Source organism: Peromyscus maniculatus, chromosome 5, assembly GCF_049852395.1.
Source record: "Peromyscus maniculatus bairdii isolate BWxNUB_F1_BW_parent chromosome 5, HU_Pman_BW_mat_3.1, whole genome shotgun sequence".
In the NCBI taxonomy this organism is placed as follows: Eukaryota; Metazoa; Chordata; class Mammalia; order Rodentia; family Cricetidae; genus Peromyscus; species Peromyscus maniculatus.
The window spans coordinates 67779842-67795825 of NC_134856.1; the positions used below are offsets into that span (position 1 = coordinate 67779842).

Below are 15984 nucleotides of genomic sequence, written 5' to 3' on the forward strand. Positions count from 1 at the left end.
TTAATACTGTGACCAGAAGACTAAAGGTATAAAGAGAATTTTTAAAAACACCACAGCCAATAGCAATGGTGATTGCTATGCCAAAGGAAAGTGGACAAGCTGTGTACTACATTACAAATTCAAAGATTTGGTTAAATGGCTCAGTGAGCAAAAGTGCTTGCCACTAAGTCCAACGACGTGCGTTTAGTCTCTTGAGACCCACATGATGGAAAGAGGCAACTGACTCCTCAAGTTGTGCTCTGACCACCAGACATGCAACATGACACATGAATACAACACACACACACACACACACACACACACATCATCATCATCATCATCATCATCATCATCATCATCACCTCCACCGTCATCATCATCTATGGGGCTGGAGACACGGCTCAGTGATTAAGAGCATAAACTGCCTTGTGCACTGTTCTTGCAAAGGACCAGACTTCAGTTCTCAGTACCCATGCCAGGTAACTCATAACTGTGTGTAACTCCATCTCCAGGGCACCTGACACCCTCTTTTGGCCTCCAGATACATATGGGCACACATACAAATAACAATAATATTTTTTAAGAAAAAAAATTTTTTCCTCATTCAGAGAAAAAGAAAAAGGTAAGCTTAGAAATTAAATTAGAAAATGGAGATGACAGAGTTATTAAATGACCAGGTTCGTCCACTTACTGACCTGGAAATAACACAAATCCTCCATCTAGATGAAAACTCCTGACTACTTTCAGGGTATGGTGGTACACTCCTTTAATCCAAGCACTCAGGAGACAGAGGCAGGCAGATATCTGTGAGTTTGAGGCTAGCCTGGTCTACATAGTGAGCTCCAGCATAGCCTGAGCTATGTAGAAGGAGAAAAGAAAAGAAAAACAAAAACAAGACCAACTCCTCATGACTTAGCACTTGGCTTCTCCATGGGACTGCACTGAGAGCTAGCTTGAACTAAGGTACAGACAATGCCTGGCTTTGGTGTAGCACATCTCAGTAGATACTGATCTGGGCCCACATGTACACACTACCACCATGAGCATGTCTAGAGCTCTCCATCATATCTGCCCGAATAATCCCAGCGAAGATGAAGCCAATCCCGTAGCAGCAAAGCCCTCCTCTCTCCTTGGGTCTTCAGGGTCTCCTGAGCCTGGCTTCTCAATGAGTAGAAGGCTGTGCTCTGGTTAGGGTGAGAACTAACCGGCTTCTAGTTCCTGTTGCCTTAGGGCTCATGATGGATTAGCACAGAAAAGAAGTAGACAGCTTTGTAGCCAAGTGGTAAGTGAGAAAATAACCATAACTACTTTATTTTTTTAAGTGTACCATAAAAAAACCTACAACTTGCTATAAGCACAGTCAAAACAGGAGAGAACAAGGCATGGTCCAAAGTCAGAGGGCCTTGTCCTAGGCTGGGCCATGACACTTGCTTGGTAATTTTGGATACAGCATTTTTCTTCTTGGGCCATATTTTTCTTGTATTTTAAGGTGAAAACTAACTAACTAACTAACTAAATGAGCTATATGGAAAACCACAAAGCATATCAAAGTGCAACAGGTCATCCTTCTGAATGATTAAGGCCAGTGCTTCTGTCAACACTGTCAGGAAATATTGGGGGTATAACAGACTGTCAAGAGGTATTGGGGTATAATAAACTGTCAGGAGCTATTGGGGGTATAATAGACTGTCAAGAGGTATTGGGGTTACAATAAACCATCAGGGGTATTGGGGGTACTAAACTACCAACTGAGCATTTTGTTGATTTATGTTCTTCGTATTGTGTCAGCAACTATAAAAGGTTTATAAATGATAATATTTCCCAAATTACTGCTAAAGACTTTCTGTCAATATAGTAATAATAACAACAACAATGATGATGATGATAATAAAAAGTGTAGTAGCAAGAAAAAGTTGAAATAATTTATGCAAGACCATCACATAGAGTATTGGAAGTTAAAAAAACTGACTTAACACTTGACCCAAACTTTCTACACAAAAAGCTGGCCAGAAGCCAGGAGGATAAGAAGACAGTGATAACACCACTTCAAAGCAATATGGAAGCTTAAAGGGAAGAAAAGAAGGAAGAGAGGGAGGGAGGGAGGAAGTGGGAGAGAGAACACACACTGAAGAAGTAATTTCCTACTGCTCTTCCTGCTACCCATAGGCCATTGTGACCAGACATTTACCCCTGAGGGCCCTGATACCGTTCACCTGCAGCAAAAGGGGCATTTCCGTCTTGATTACTTTTCTATTGCTATGATAAAACACCACAACCAAGACAACTCCCAGAAGGAAGAATTTATTTGGTGCTTATGGTTCCAGAGGATTAGTGTCCACATTAGCCAAGTGGAGGCAGCAGGTGGTAGACCTGGGAGGTGGAGTTGGAAGCTGAGAGCTGCGGGTTCACATCTCAAATCACAAACAGGAAGCAAAGAGCACACTAGAAATGGCACATGTCTTTAAACTCCCAAAGCCAGCCTACCGTGAAATACCTCCAAAGCCACACCCCCTGAGCCTCACCAAACAGTTCCACCAACTGGGGACCGAGTTTTGAAATGCCAGAGGCTGTGGGGGACAGTGATCATTCAAACCACCACCACCACACCACCACTACATATATCACAAGAGGATTATGAAAAAATGCCAGCAGAGTTCCTTGTACATAAAAATACATAAGAGTATTTTACATACATAAAATAGAAAATACGCAAGAGTATCCGGTCACTAAAAGCAAACTTCAAAAAGCATTTCAGATTTAAACTTAATTATTTCAAATGAGGAGGGGACCGAGGCTCTACACAGAAAACCTACTCTGGTCCTCTTCTGTGTTGTCTTGGCCTTTCTCCCTAGTCTACGAACATGCTCATTCTCACACATACTTGGAGATGGTAACTGACTCACCAAGCCTAACTGCAGTGGGGTGACAGCGCCTGCTGCCACTTCTCATTAATGTGTTCATTTGTCCCCAGAATCCAAAACAATGAGGAGACCGTTCTGAAATGATGAGACAGAGCAGCCACTGTTGGGTAAACGATAAGCAATCTATGTGAATTTGGCAACCAAAGAGAATTAAAAAGTAAAAAGAAAAACGTGGGAGGAGAGCCAGTGAGATGACTCAGTGGGTAAAGACACTTGTCTCTAGGCCTGACGACCTGAGCTCAGTCCCTGGGGCACACGTGCTAAAAGGCAAGAGCCAATTCCTAGCTGTTCTCTGACTTCTCCACAGGCTCTGTGGCAGAAGTCCACCCCCACCCCACCCACCCAATAGATAAACTGTAAAAAAAAAAAAAAAAAAAAAAAAAAAAAATCCCATTTTAAGAGGGGAAGAGAGATTGAGCAAAGATTATGCAAACATAGCATTACCCTTGGTCAAGTCTTTGTCTAGTTCAGCGGTTCTCAACCTTCCTAGTGCTACAGTTCCTCGTGGTGTGGTGACCCCCAACCATAAAACTATTTTGTTACTACTTCATAACTGTAACTTAGCTACTGTTATGAATCATAATGTAAATATCTGATATGTGACCCCCCCCAAAGGATCAAGACCCACATATTCTAGCTGAACTGGAAAGCGGGGAAGAGACTGCATTGGAGGCCACGGGTCTGGAGCAAGCAAGATCTGGAGTGCTACTGTCTGGCCTGAGACTAGTGTCTATGCTCAAAAGTCAAAGTGAATTTTCCACAGTAAGTTTACAGAATTTTTTTAAGTGTGTGTGTGTGCGTGCATGCACGCTTGCTCATGGGAGGCAGGTGAGGGGGATTACTTTTCTGTTGCTGTGACAAAACACCATGACCAAAAAAAAAAAAAAAAGACTTATAAAAGAAAGAGTTGATTTATTTTGGCTTATGGTTCTAGCGAGGTAAGAGTCCACAGTGGCAGGGATGCATGGCGGACAGCTACAGGCATGTTGGTAGGAAACTAAGATCTCACAACTTCAACTCTAAACACAAAGCAAAGAGCTGACTGGAAGTGGGGCAGGGCAATGAATTCTCAAAGCTCACATACTTTCTCCAGCAAGGCCGCCACACTTCCTAAACCTGTCCAAACAGCGCCACCAAGTGGGGACCAAGTGTTCAAATTCATGAGCCTGTGGGGAACATCTCTCATTTAAACCAGCACTAGATGAAGGGTTTGTTTTTGAGGCCCACTTAAGATGGAACTAATTTTCTTTCACATGGAAGAAAATAAAGAGCTTCCTCCAGCACTCTAGGAATCAAGAACAGGAAAAGCTCCCTGTGATGAAAGCTTTTAGTTAAAGAAAAAAAATAAGGAAGTTTTGGTAGTTTTTTTTAACACAGAGATGTTAGAGTTACATAAATAATCAACTAAACCATTTACAACCATGCAATTTTCTTGTCAAGCATATGTTTTTCTTTTTCCTGGAAACTCAATGTCACAAGTATATTGTGAGGGTTGGTTTTCAAAAGATGATTAAATAATTCTGGGTCCAGTGTGAAGCATGTGGGCCAGAGGCAGGGGGTGAGTTCAGTTTCAAAGTCTCCCACCAAATTCGTTTTCAGGAACAGCATGGGAACGGTCTACTGCTTGAAGGCTGTTCCCTCTAAACTTGTTCTTTGTTCTCGGGGTCAGATCACTCACTTTTTTCCAGGAATGTAAGTCCTTAGTTCTTTATGCAGAACTTCTAGACTTGAAACCCATGAACTTTGAGAACCATAGTTTTTTAAAAGAGGCACCTTAACCTCCAAATTTTCAACTGTGGCTTATCTTCATTAGAACCCAGCCCTACATACACCCTGACAAGAGCTAATGGCCCAGGACAGGATAGTTTATACTGTTCTGCCGTCAAGGACCAGATATCCACACACCTCCATTAGTGTGCATCCTGCACTTGTGTGCACATGTGCTCTGCACAGCTGTGCATGCATGCATGTATGGTACTGGTGTGCACATGTGTCCTGTATTGGTGCCCACTTGGGCATCCTGTACTGGTGTGCACATATACCAGTAATATATGTGTGTCCTGTAATAGCGTGCACACGTGTCCTGTATTAGCATGTTTGTCCTGATAACTATGTTCTATTCAGCAAAGGGCCCAGTTGGACAGCAGAGACCCTAAGTGTGGAAGCCACCTAGGCAGAAACTAGAGACAACAGGTTGTAATGCACAACACCCAGAAAAGATGCAGAGAGGTGTGAGCTATCCTCTGTCCTGGAAGACAGGAAATCTGGCAGCGTGCTACTGCAACACTCAGCAAAGGGGAAAGCAAGTCTCTTTACAAATACAGTTGGCAGAAAACTGAACACAGAGCACAACACTGTGAGGTCATGTGTAATTACACTCAGTCAGACAGATCCCAATGGTGGGTCTCGTACACAGCAGGGAGGGGCCCTTTAAATCACCACTGAATATCCTTTGTACAAATGGCTCCAGACTTAGATTATCCTTCCCTACAAACAGCTGTGGGAAGGGAGTCAGGGGGGACAAGTACGCACCAGAATATACTGACACAGCCCCTAAGTTATTACAAAAGGTTCATGACCTTAGATCCGGGTTCAAGAGATTGTCATCTTATTTCATCTCTTCAGAGGCACTGGCCTATAGAAGCTTGTGCTCAGAGAGAGAGCATGCAAGGCCTTTGTCAGGACTCGGGTGGCTGTTCTGCTGGCAAGGACCAGATATCCACACACGTTCATTAGTGTGCATCCTGCACTTGTGTGCGCCCCACCTAGTATCGTCCGGAATGGACCTTCCTCCCAGCACCGATGCTCCGCCTCTGCACAGGAGTCCTGACTGAAAGCCCTGTAAGGGAAGGCTTCACATGGAGCTGCATTCTCAATGCCAGGAGAGTACGCACGCACGCACGCACGCACATAATTTCAGAAAGAGTAGTTTCTGGGCAGCACATTACCACAGAGCAGGGCAAGGACAGCCAACAGCCAGGGGCTGCGTTCCCGAGACGCCTTCATCAGGACCAGTCTGATAAGGATTTCCTAAGATTCACTCTTCTCTGAGGCACAGGATCCTGGCCTCTCACCATCAGAGCTCAGAAATCCCCCCAAAGCCTACTGAACAAAAGGCCCCAGGACAACCATATAAGAGCAGTCTTCCGTGACTTTACACACAACCCAGACAGGCCACGAAGCACAAACTGCCTCAGAAGATTCTCCAGCAATATAATTTAAAGGTGGGGGTGGGTGGGTGGGAGGTGGGGGTGGTGCACAATTTAATTCTGCTCTGCACACACGATTTCCACTTGCAACAAGGAAGGGTTATCCAAAACAGGTGTGCATTTCCATTGCTCTCAGGTGCTGCCATGTGGAGGGGAAGCCTGGACAAATTCCAAACAATCTTCCCCAAAGTTCAAGCCTTTAGGTGGCCTGACCTGACCAGTTTCATACCTGCTATTTCCACACTTCAATCCCAAAGAACCTTTCCTAAAGGCAAAGGTTGCCTGGAAACAAAAACTTTGATGGCGTATTCAAAGTAACTACTCGGCTCCAGTGAGGAGATAGCCAGATGGAACCAACTCAGAACAAAGGGATAAGCAAATGATTGAAAAGAATTAAGAGGCACTGACCAAAATGGGGGAAGGAAGAAGGTAAGAGACATGAAGCCCTGTTCCTGGAAACCCGGGGGATGCTGCTGGGGTCAGGGTGATGGGGACTTACCCCAAGGCAGAGCAGGCTGGCTAGTGGGGGGACGCAATTAAACACCAATGACAGGTGGTGGAAGGGCATCCAAGGCAAGGCTTCCCTAAGACACCCGAAACCCTGAGCCGCCAGGAGGTGGCCAGTCGGGTGACAGCGCAGACCAGAGCAGGACGGGCAGAATGACAGTGAGAAAAAAGAGGTCCAGCTAGGGATGAGGGAAAGCTAACCGAGTTTGAGGGTGAGAAGGGGAGGTACCAGGGTGCATGGAAAGAGCAAGACTCTGGCTACTGGGAAAATACGAAGCCAAAGGGGGCCCTCTGTGGCTGCACCCCAAAGCTTGTCACCTTCTACCTACAGGGAAAGAAATGGGTGTTGTTTCCAACCCCTGAGCAGCATGGGGTAGAAAGGAGAACATGTTACTCCCAGGGAGAAACAGGCTTATCTCAAGGGTCCTTCCAAGAGGAGGATTGGCCAGGTTATTTCTGTTCCTGTTGTTGATTCGGTTTTGTAAGATTTATTTTTATTATTTTTAATTACATGTAGGGGTGTGTGTGCATGCATGTGGGTACGTGCATGTGAGTACAAGTTCCCTCAGACGCCGGGGCACTGGATTCTCAATAGCTGGAGTTAAAGACAGTTGTGAGCTGCCTGATGTGGGTTTGCTGGAACCAAACTCAGATCCTCCAGAAGAGCAGCAAGTGCGCTTAACCAATGAGCCATCTCTCCAGCACAGGCCAGGTTAATTTGGGCCTCTATATCTAACATCATCAGAAAATCGGCAGCATCCAAACCATTGAACAGAAATAAACCATTTTACCCAATTAATGTGGAGTCATCTCTGAAAGATGTTGGGCTGGCTGAGAAAGGAAAATGGGTCCAGAAGCCATAATGGGTCTCTGTGTGCATGCAGGGGTGTGTGCATGCAGGGGTGTGTGCATGCAGGCATACATGCACGTGTAACAGAAAGGAGGGGTGTGTGCATTAGAAAATAATATCTGTGGGTAGTTTTTTGTCGAGACAAAACTTAGAAACATAAGACACCAAGAGAACAATGGCAATGCAAAGGATATAATGAAAAGCTCTACCCCAGGGAAGGTATGTAAAGGTAGAACTGGGCGGGGCCACTGTGCTCAGGACAAGCACAAGAAAGTTCAGAAGCAGACACCAGATTAAAGCTCTTCTGTGGAGCTGACCCTTCCAATCCCCAGCTAGAGAGGGGCTGAATTTGGAGTCAGAAGATTCGTGTAGTCCTAGCCTAGCTTGTTATCAGATGCAGAAGCCTCAGTTTCTTCTGTGACAAGAGATCCATGTTCATCAGCCCTGAGGACCAGGCTGGGCATCCTGGATAGGCCCAAGTGAAAATAACAAGAAAACCAACCAAAAAACGGAAGTAGTGTAAAAACCCATGAACTCGGTTCAAGCAGATGAAGTACAAGGTGTGTGAATATGGTAAAGGGGGGATGGAGGGAGGGATGGAAGAGCTGAGGAGTGCAGAGTCTAACTCACTGACAATAGACAAGAGCCCTGAGGAGTGAGACTCGGAGTCATTATAACTTCTCACAGAGCAAAGGAGATAGAGACCAACAGACATCCAATAGAGGGCTGTTATTTACACTGCGGCTATCATCACAGTTCACATTAATGATGATGGATGTTTCAGAGCCCTGGGCAAGAGCTGGCAGGCAGGCTGAGGTGGTGACAAGTGTCTCCCCACCAACAGTAGGAATTCCCCTCTTAGTACAGGATTTCTTTTTCAACATATAATAGTTCTATTAATTCTCTGGGAACTACATACAATGTATGTTAATCATACCCCCTCTCTCACTCCTCCCTCTAAAGTAGTGGCTCTCAACCTGTGGGTCACCAACCCTTTGAGGATCAAATGATGCTTTCACAGGGGTTGCATATCAGATATCCTACATAGAAGAGATTTACAATTTAGAACAGTAGCAAAATTACACTTATGAAATTGACGAAATAATTGTGCGGTTGGGGGTCACCACAACCTGAAGGGTTGAAGCATTAGGAAAGTTGAGAACCACTGCATGGAACAATGTATATAGTTAAGCCAGATTCATGTGGCAATGTTTTTTAAAACATGTAATTCTACTGCTAGATCTAACACTTTATTAGTTAATGAAATATAAAGAGACTATGTTGTAAGTATAAAAAACTATACCTAATGGTTATTTTTTTGTTTAATTAATTTGAGGGGCTGGAGAGATGGTTCAGCAGATAAGAGTGTATATTGCTCTGTGAGAGGACACCAGTTTGGTTCCTAGCACCCATGTTGGGAGCTCATAGTCACCTGTAACTCCAGCTTCGGGAGATCTGATGACCTCTTCTGACCTCTGGGAGCACCTACATGCCCATATACACACAGACACATATACACATAATTGAAAAAAATAAAATAAAAAAATCTTTCAAATAGATACTCAGACAAAAAAAAAAAAGTTGTGACATTTTCTTTTAAGACTTAGCCTGACAGGCTCCAGGGAATCTAGTACCCTCTTCTGGCTTCCTTGGGCTCCTGCACTCAAGTGTGCATATCAATATGACACACATACACATGTGCACACACACACACTCTTAAAAAATAAAATCTTTAAAACACTCATCTTGAAGAAAAAAGTCATGACATTTCCTTTTAAGTCTTGTCCTGACAAACTATAACTCTATCTGGAATACCACTGACACTACAGAAACTAGTGAGAACTTAAGAGGCTGCTGTCGACAACGGTTCCTGGATTTTAACCTCCCCAGGACTGGACAAAAGAAGCAAGTGGAACGTCAGTGCAGCAGTTGCCAAGTTCTCTCCCTTACGCAAAGACGAGGAAGGACAGCTGGGGAACGCCAGCCGCTTTCGACCAGGCTGCTATGTGATCCAGAGTAACACTGCCTGCTCACCATCCCCACAAAGGAAGCAGCAGCCCGGGGTGGGCCTGGCGAATGCCCTGCAGCTGCTTCAGGCTGCACACTGGGTCACAACAAGTGGTTACAAATGGAGCTAGAGGCACAAAGCTAGAAGGGGGTGGGGAGAACCCTGTTCCTCACCTATACATCTGTCAACCAGTTACAGGGTCAGCTCACTTTCCAGTGTGAGAGGGAGCTACATTTCATGTCCAAATGTAGAACCTGCCCACTGACAGACCCTCTCTGTCTCCCATCTCCACCACAGACAGAAGGTACCACTTATCAAAACCACACCAGGGCTGTGAGTGGCCAAGGTTTTAGCCTGTTAAGTGTTTGAAAGATAAAGGTGCAGAGTCCAGAACAGAGGGAAGGAAGAGGAGAGCAGGACAGACTATTTCTCCATTTCGGTTTTTGAAGTTGAGAACTTTCCCAGTGGTTTCTCATGTGAAATGGACACCCTGGCTGCTCCATGTTTGTTCAGCTTTGTCCCTACATGCCGTCTTCCAGCAGCTTTTAAAAGCACAGCAATTTTCAGGTCATACAGTCTACCACACTTGAGAAAACACGACTGAAAGCAGAGCACAGGCTCTCCTTCCTCCCCATCAGCTCTCATAAAGACACAGAAAATAGTCCCATTAAAAAAAGGGGGGGGGGTCCTCTTCCCAAGAAAAAATGGCTCCTCTTCCCAAGATTGGGATGGCACAATTTCACAGAAGCAGATTCTTTTTTTCTTTAGTATTATAAATGGCTCATTAACTGGACAGAAAAAAAAAAGCTTACTTCCTTTTCTCAGTTCACTTTTAAGTTGTTTGGGTTTTTTTTTAAAGTCTTGTCTCGGTGGTAATTTGGATACTGGCTTTCAATCTAAAGGAAAGGGAAATGACTGGAAAGCTAGCCACAAAATGACACAGTGGTGCTGCCAGGAGGAAAGCCTCCTAGTTCCGGAGGCCCTGGCAAATTCCTCCTGCAAGAAACAAAGTTTCCATCACCAACAACCTTCCCTCCACTTCCCCCCACCCTCAGCTTGCTGACAAAGAGAAATCCCTTCGTGCACATGACTGAAGAATTGACGAAAGGGGGTGGGTTGAGCCAGAGATTGGCCATCACCTTCTTTACCTGACTGGATGTCACAGGGAGGGGAAGAACGTAGAATGGCGTTCTCAGACCTCATCGGTTGGTTGAGCAGCTACTATGTGCTGGGCACCGTGCCAAGTCTCTTATATACATCATCTAATTTTATCCTTGTAACTGGAAATCAGACTAGACTACTATTATCTTAAAGGAAGAAAATGAAGCTCCACGAGACTGAGCAATCGGCTAAGGCAGCATTAGTTGTAGACGCACCCCAAGGCCAGCCACGTTGACTCCACAGGTTTGGCCCTCACTCCTTACCCCCAGCTGTCCCCATGGCTGCCACAACACTAAGACATTCTGAGCCCCAGTGTGTTACTCTAGACTCACACACCTCTCTCTTTAAAGTCACACATGTTAAGGAGCATTCAGGGTCATACCAAAGTCCTACATCTTAAACATGAGCTTAGTGTTACTAGAAAACTGTGACAGTATATTCTTAGGTCTGTGAAAGAAACTGGTATGAGGGAGGTCGTTAAAAATTCGTCAGGAAGCCCAGCGGTGGTGGCGCACGCCTTTGATCCCAGCACTCAGGAGACAGAGTCAGGCGGATCTCTGTGAGTTTGAGGCCAGCTTGGGCTACAGAGTGAGTTCCAGGAAAGGCTCCAAAGCTACACAGAGAAACCCTGTCTCGAAAAGCAAAACAAAACAAAACCAAAAAAAAAAAAAAAAACCAACAAACAAACAAACTAAAAAATCAGTCAGGAAAAGCAGCTCTCACTTAATTTAACACACACTTTCAGCCCTGTGGCCATGTCACACAGGGTGGGGCCTGATGGTCCTGTGCTGGGGAGAATTCTTGGCCCCAGGTCCACCTGGTGAGACAGCACATGAAGTCTGACTTCTCTTCTGGGACTGTCCTGTAATTCTACAGGTTGGTTTTGGGTTTTTTTGTTTTGTTTTGTTTTTTGTTTTATTTAATTTTCCCACATTCCTTAAACTTTACAAAAAGTTGGTGTCACTGAAGCGGTGGCATTAACGGAAGAAGTCGAAGGTCCAACAAGATCAACTATGTCCGGGGTTACAGCACGGACTGAACTGTCTACAAATATGTCATGCCTGACACCCCAGCAGTACCTAGGAGGCTGAGGCAGAGGTACTGCCATGAGTTCCTCCAACCTGAGCTACAGCGAGAAACCCTGTCTCAAAACACCCCAAGACCAAGCAGAACCTCTTCAGAAACTGCCTTTTCTGCAACAGCAGGCACTTGGCACCCTTTCCGGAGCAGGACTGACTGGCAGACCTTTTGGCCTCTTGAACCTTTAGTTTCCAGAACCCACCCTCCAAAGGAGGTGGTGAGATGCAAGGCAGAATCTGAGGGATTTTCCTAAGTATCCACGATGTCATCACCGCCAGCCAGCCCCGCCCTTCAGCAACAGGCTGTTGTGGGGCTGGGCGGAGAGATGTGAAAAGGAGACTTCTGTGCTGACCCTGGGGCTGAGGGCACCTGCCAGCGGAGTGTGACTGGCTGGCTTTCTTTTAAGCAATACTTCCTCCCGTCAGGTCCTGGTCCCGAGACACACAAGGAAGCCTCCCCTGACACCCATCGGGGTGACAATAATTGTGCCTGTGCTAGGGTCTGAAGTGCGACAACTTGAGATGGAAATGGAGGGGTAGAAACCAAGTGGCCTCTTCCCTTCCACGGCACTGCAACTGCAATAAGCTGATTTCAACAGATCTCCAAGTCCTACACAGCAGGCCCCTTAACCCTGCATCGGACCCAGACTGTGGCCCGGGACTCGAATCTCTCCTTCTGCTGCTCACAGTAATGCAATGAACACTTTCTGGGGCTCCACTTTCTAGGTGCGGGGGCTTCTGGCTGTCACCCGGGCTAAGCCCCGCCCTTGTGGAGCCGGCACACGCGCAGACACCATGGGGAGGGGCATGGGCAGGAGGTGGCAGGGTGCGCCCAGCGCCCAGTTCAAACCCCAAACCCCGGCAAATACTGCCGAGGCGCGGCCCAGGGCACAGGAGCCCAGGCAATCCCCGGCGGCTGGGGAAAGGCAGGAGACCGCGAAATTGGAATTGTGTTCGCTCGGGCACCCTAGCCCGGGAGCCCTCTTCTCCACCCCTCCTCTCACCTAACTTCCCCAAAACTCGGAAACCCAAAATCCAAACACTGCCGGACCTCCCCGCAGTGGAAGCGGGACGGAAGTGGGTGGAAGCGGCAGCCTCACGGTGCCTTTGTTACTACGCTGGACCCCGAGAGGTAAAACAGCACCCGGTGGTAGCGGCCTGTGGACCCGCCACCCGTCCCGGGTAGTGCCTTCCGGGTTCCAGCCTCGCCCCCACAGGACCGCTGGCAGCAGTGAAACCCACCCCATACCCCACCTTGGGAGGTGCACAGCGGCATCCCGAGACCCCGGCCGTCCTTGGTCCCGTGCTGCCTCCGAGCGCCCGGCCACTCCTCACCTTGTCCAGCTCTCCCCGCGCCTCCTAGACAGGATCACAGCCTCCCGCGGGACAGCAGCCCCACAGTCCCGACCGACCGGCGGCTCCTCGGCTCCTCGCCGCCTCTTTGCAACTGAGCCCTGCTCACCCACCCCACCCCCCGCCGCTGGATGATTCACTACGCTCCTTACCTGGAGGCTCGCAAATCCCCTCCCCTCCTCTGGCCCGGGCGGCGATCAGGAGCTGGCGCCCTCTGCCGGGCCACCAGGCGGAGCCCCGCGGGGCAGGCAGAGAAGAGGAGAGTGTGGGATGCGACTCAGAGCAGGGACGCCCCTTCCTGAGCAGGAGCGATAGGGCAGGGACCGATCTGGGCCAGATCCTAAAAGCTATGCCTGCATCCAGAGCAGTCACGAGAGGCCAGAGTTGCCCCCCCCCCCCTTGCGGGCCAAGCTGTCACCAACCACCGCCTCCGGCCCCCGTGCCCCGAAAATAAAAACATGATGCATCCACAATACGCACGTGCAGTTTAAAAACACTGAAAGAGCAGCGTTTACGGTGTTCAAACTAAGTTTGCGCCCTGAGTCTCAGTGCCTCTTTTCTGCCTGGATTGAAGAGATGGGAGGAAAGGACGGGAGTCTGTCACACTCAGGGTCTCCCTGTAATAAAAGGCTCCCGGGGAGCTCCAGGTGCAGCGGCCGCCGCCGGGCTGGGGGCGCTGGGTCGGGTCGCGGCTGAAGGCCAGGCTGGGGGAGTGGCTAGGAGCTGCCTCGGCGGGGTAAACACACTTCAGCAGCTTAGCTCTCAGCCTCCCGCAGGTCCACAGTGAAACTTAAGGGTCCGGCCGAGAGAACATCTCGGCGCGAGGGCCTGTTCCAGACCGGGAGAACGTCCTCCCAGACCCCCAACTTCCCGACCCTACTCACCCTCTCCGCGCTTCTGCGCAGCTGCCTTCGCCCACCTGCCGCCCCGGCGCCTGCAACAAGGTCCCCGTAGCCCCGGGGACGCACAATCGCGCTGGACCTCAGGGTCCTCAGCACAGTCCTCAGCAACCCCCCCCCGCCCCCGGCTCGCTCTCCAGGAGGGCGCGGGCAGAGTCTGCACCGCTCCGGATGGTCGCAGCGTCTGGAATAGAGCGATCTGCGGGCTCAGAACTGACCTAGCGCCTCCTTCCCGGACAGCCGGTGCGCGAATCCCCGCGCGGCGGGCGGGAGCCGGGTATTAATTGTGGGGCCCCCGGGTGTCCGCCGCCTGGCGCTCTGAGTGGCTCGGATGGCGCGCCAGGCCAGCGGAGCTGGTGCGACCCACCCCCTCGGCGCGCTCCCGCTCAGGCCGGGCCCGGGGACGCGCCCCGCGCACGCGCCCCGCGGCTCCTGGGCTCCTCGGCCCTGGGCTCTATTTACCCGAAGCTTCCGGGAGCCAGGGACGCGGCTCACCTCCGAGTCCGCGAGCGGCCGGCGTGAGCTTCCAGCGGTTCTAGGGATAAGACCTGGCAATCCCAGCGAACGTTGCAGCCTGTAGCGCTCTGGGCTGGTTGCCAAGGAGACCGACCTTGCTAGGACACTCACATCTGTGCAAAGTCCAGTCACACCACTTCCACCACCACCACCACCGACTCCAGGGGAACTTACCTACCTCATTCATTGGTGGAGCTCTCCAATCCGTTAACATACGACTGCAGCCCTTCAATCTCCAGCAGTGGAGTTGCTGCTTCGTCGTGTCTTTAGGTGGGCCTAGATAGACAATTTGCATTTCTCACAAGCTCCTAGGTGATGCTGAGTTAAAGTTTGTGAAAGCGCTGTGTGAAGAGCAGAGCGATAAATTTGTATGTGGAAAATTACATTTCTGTTTGAGCAGAGAGTGTTAGAACTGAACTTCCTTCCAGTCCCTGCTCGCTTCCTCTGGGTGTTAAGTTCTTAGATTTTTTTCTCCGGAGTTTGCTCCTAGCTCTCACCGAACAGGCCCCACATAAGGAGAAAGGAAAGTGAGTGTATTTGTTTGCTTAGGGCTGACTATCAAGAGATCACAAACTCGGGCTTCACGGGGTGGGTGTTTCCCTGCGGTTCTGGAGTTCGGGTGTCCAAGATCAAGGTGTTGTCAAGCTTGGTGTTTCACCTGAGACTTACAGATGTCCCTCTTCCCTGTCCTTTCTCATGGCCTTCCTGGTTCTGTCGGTGTCCAAATCTCTTATGGGAACATGTGTCCTGGTCGCAACTTAATTATCCCTTTAAAGACAGTGTTGCAAATGCAGTAACTTCCTGGGGGAATTTAGGGTTGGGATCTCTCTGATCCAAGTGGACCTGACACAGCCCATAGCTGTGAACTTCAATGCTATTATACTGGGGAAGAAACGGAGGGTTTTTCTTCCAAAGGCCCCACTCCATCTCTCTTCCCTCCACCTACAATGACCTGTGGACTTGATAGACACAGGTGCGACACACACACACACACACACACACACACACACACACACACACACACACACCACACAGTGATGGGAAGCCTGAAAGTCTGGTAAAGAAACAGCCTGTTGTGGTTCTCGCCCTTGCAGAGGGCTCTGAGAATCTACCAGGGATGCAGGGATGGGAGCGTCTTCCCCAATAAACACTTCATAACGGGCCCTTTCAACACTTCCTTACATACATATAGATACATATATCGAGAGAGAGAGAGAGAGAGAGAGAGAGAGAGAGAGAGAGAGAGAGAGAGAGAGAGAGAATAAATCCAGAGCCAGAGGCATTCTTCCCTCTGCCTGGAACCTGTGTCACCCACAGCAGCAAGTCCTGGCTGTGTTGAGTAAGCACGGGGAGGCTTCTTTCCTGCTTGGATCTGAGAGTGCCTGTGAATTTCAGCTGGTGTCCACGGGATGGGGAGGTGCTTGTGCCCAGGCCAAGCTAAGGAGAGGCTGTCTTCAGCAGAGTGAGTTACTCCTTTCAATGGAGACCTTCTCAAGGTCTCT

The 15984-nt window shown here is 48.7% G+C and overlaps 1 protein-coding gene across 9 annotated transcripts in view; it reads right to left on the minus strand.

Annotated features, from left to right (window-relative positions):
• Positions 1-14479, minus strand: part of Svil (supervillin) — a 208478-nt gene extending 193999 nt beyond the window's left edge. For 2 of the 9 annotated variants that reach the window (XM_076572515.1, XM_076572493.1), the window contains exon 1: positions 13952-14337. The gene's annotated coding sequence lies outside the window, so the exon portion shown is untranslated. Of the gene's footprint in view, positions 1-13049; positions 13238-13547; positions 13698-13951; positions 14355-14461 lie in introns of those variants that run through there. The other 7 variants (XM_076572513.1, XM_076572494.1, XM_076572497.1 and 4 more) reach the window with 6 other exon arrangements.
• Positions 14480-15984: the final 1505 nt, after the last annotated feature.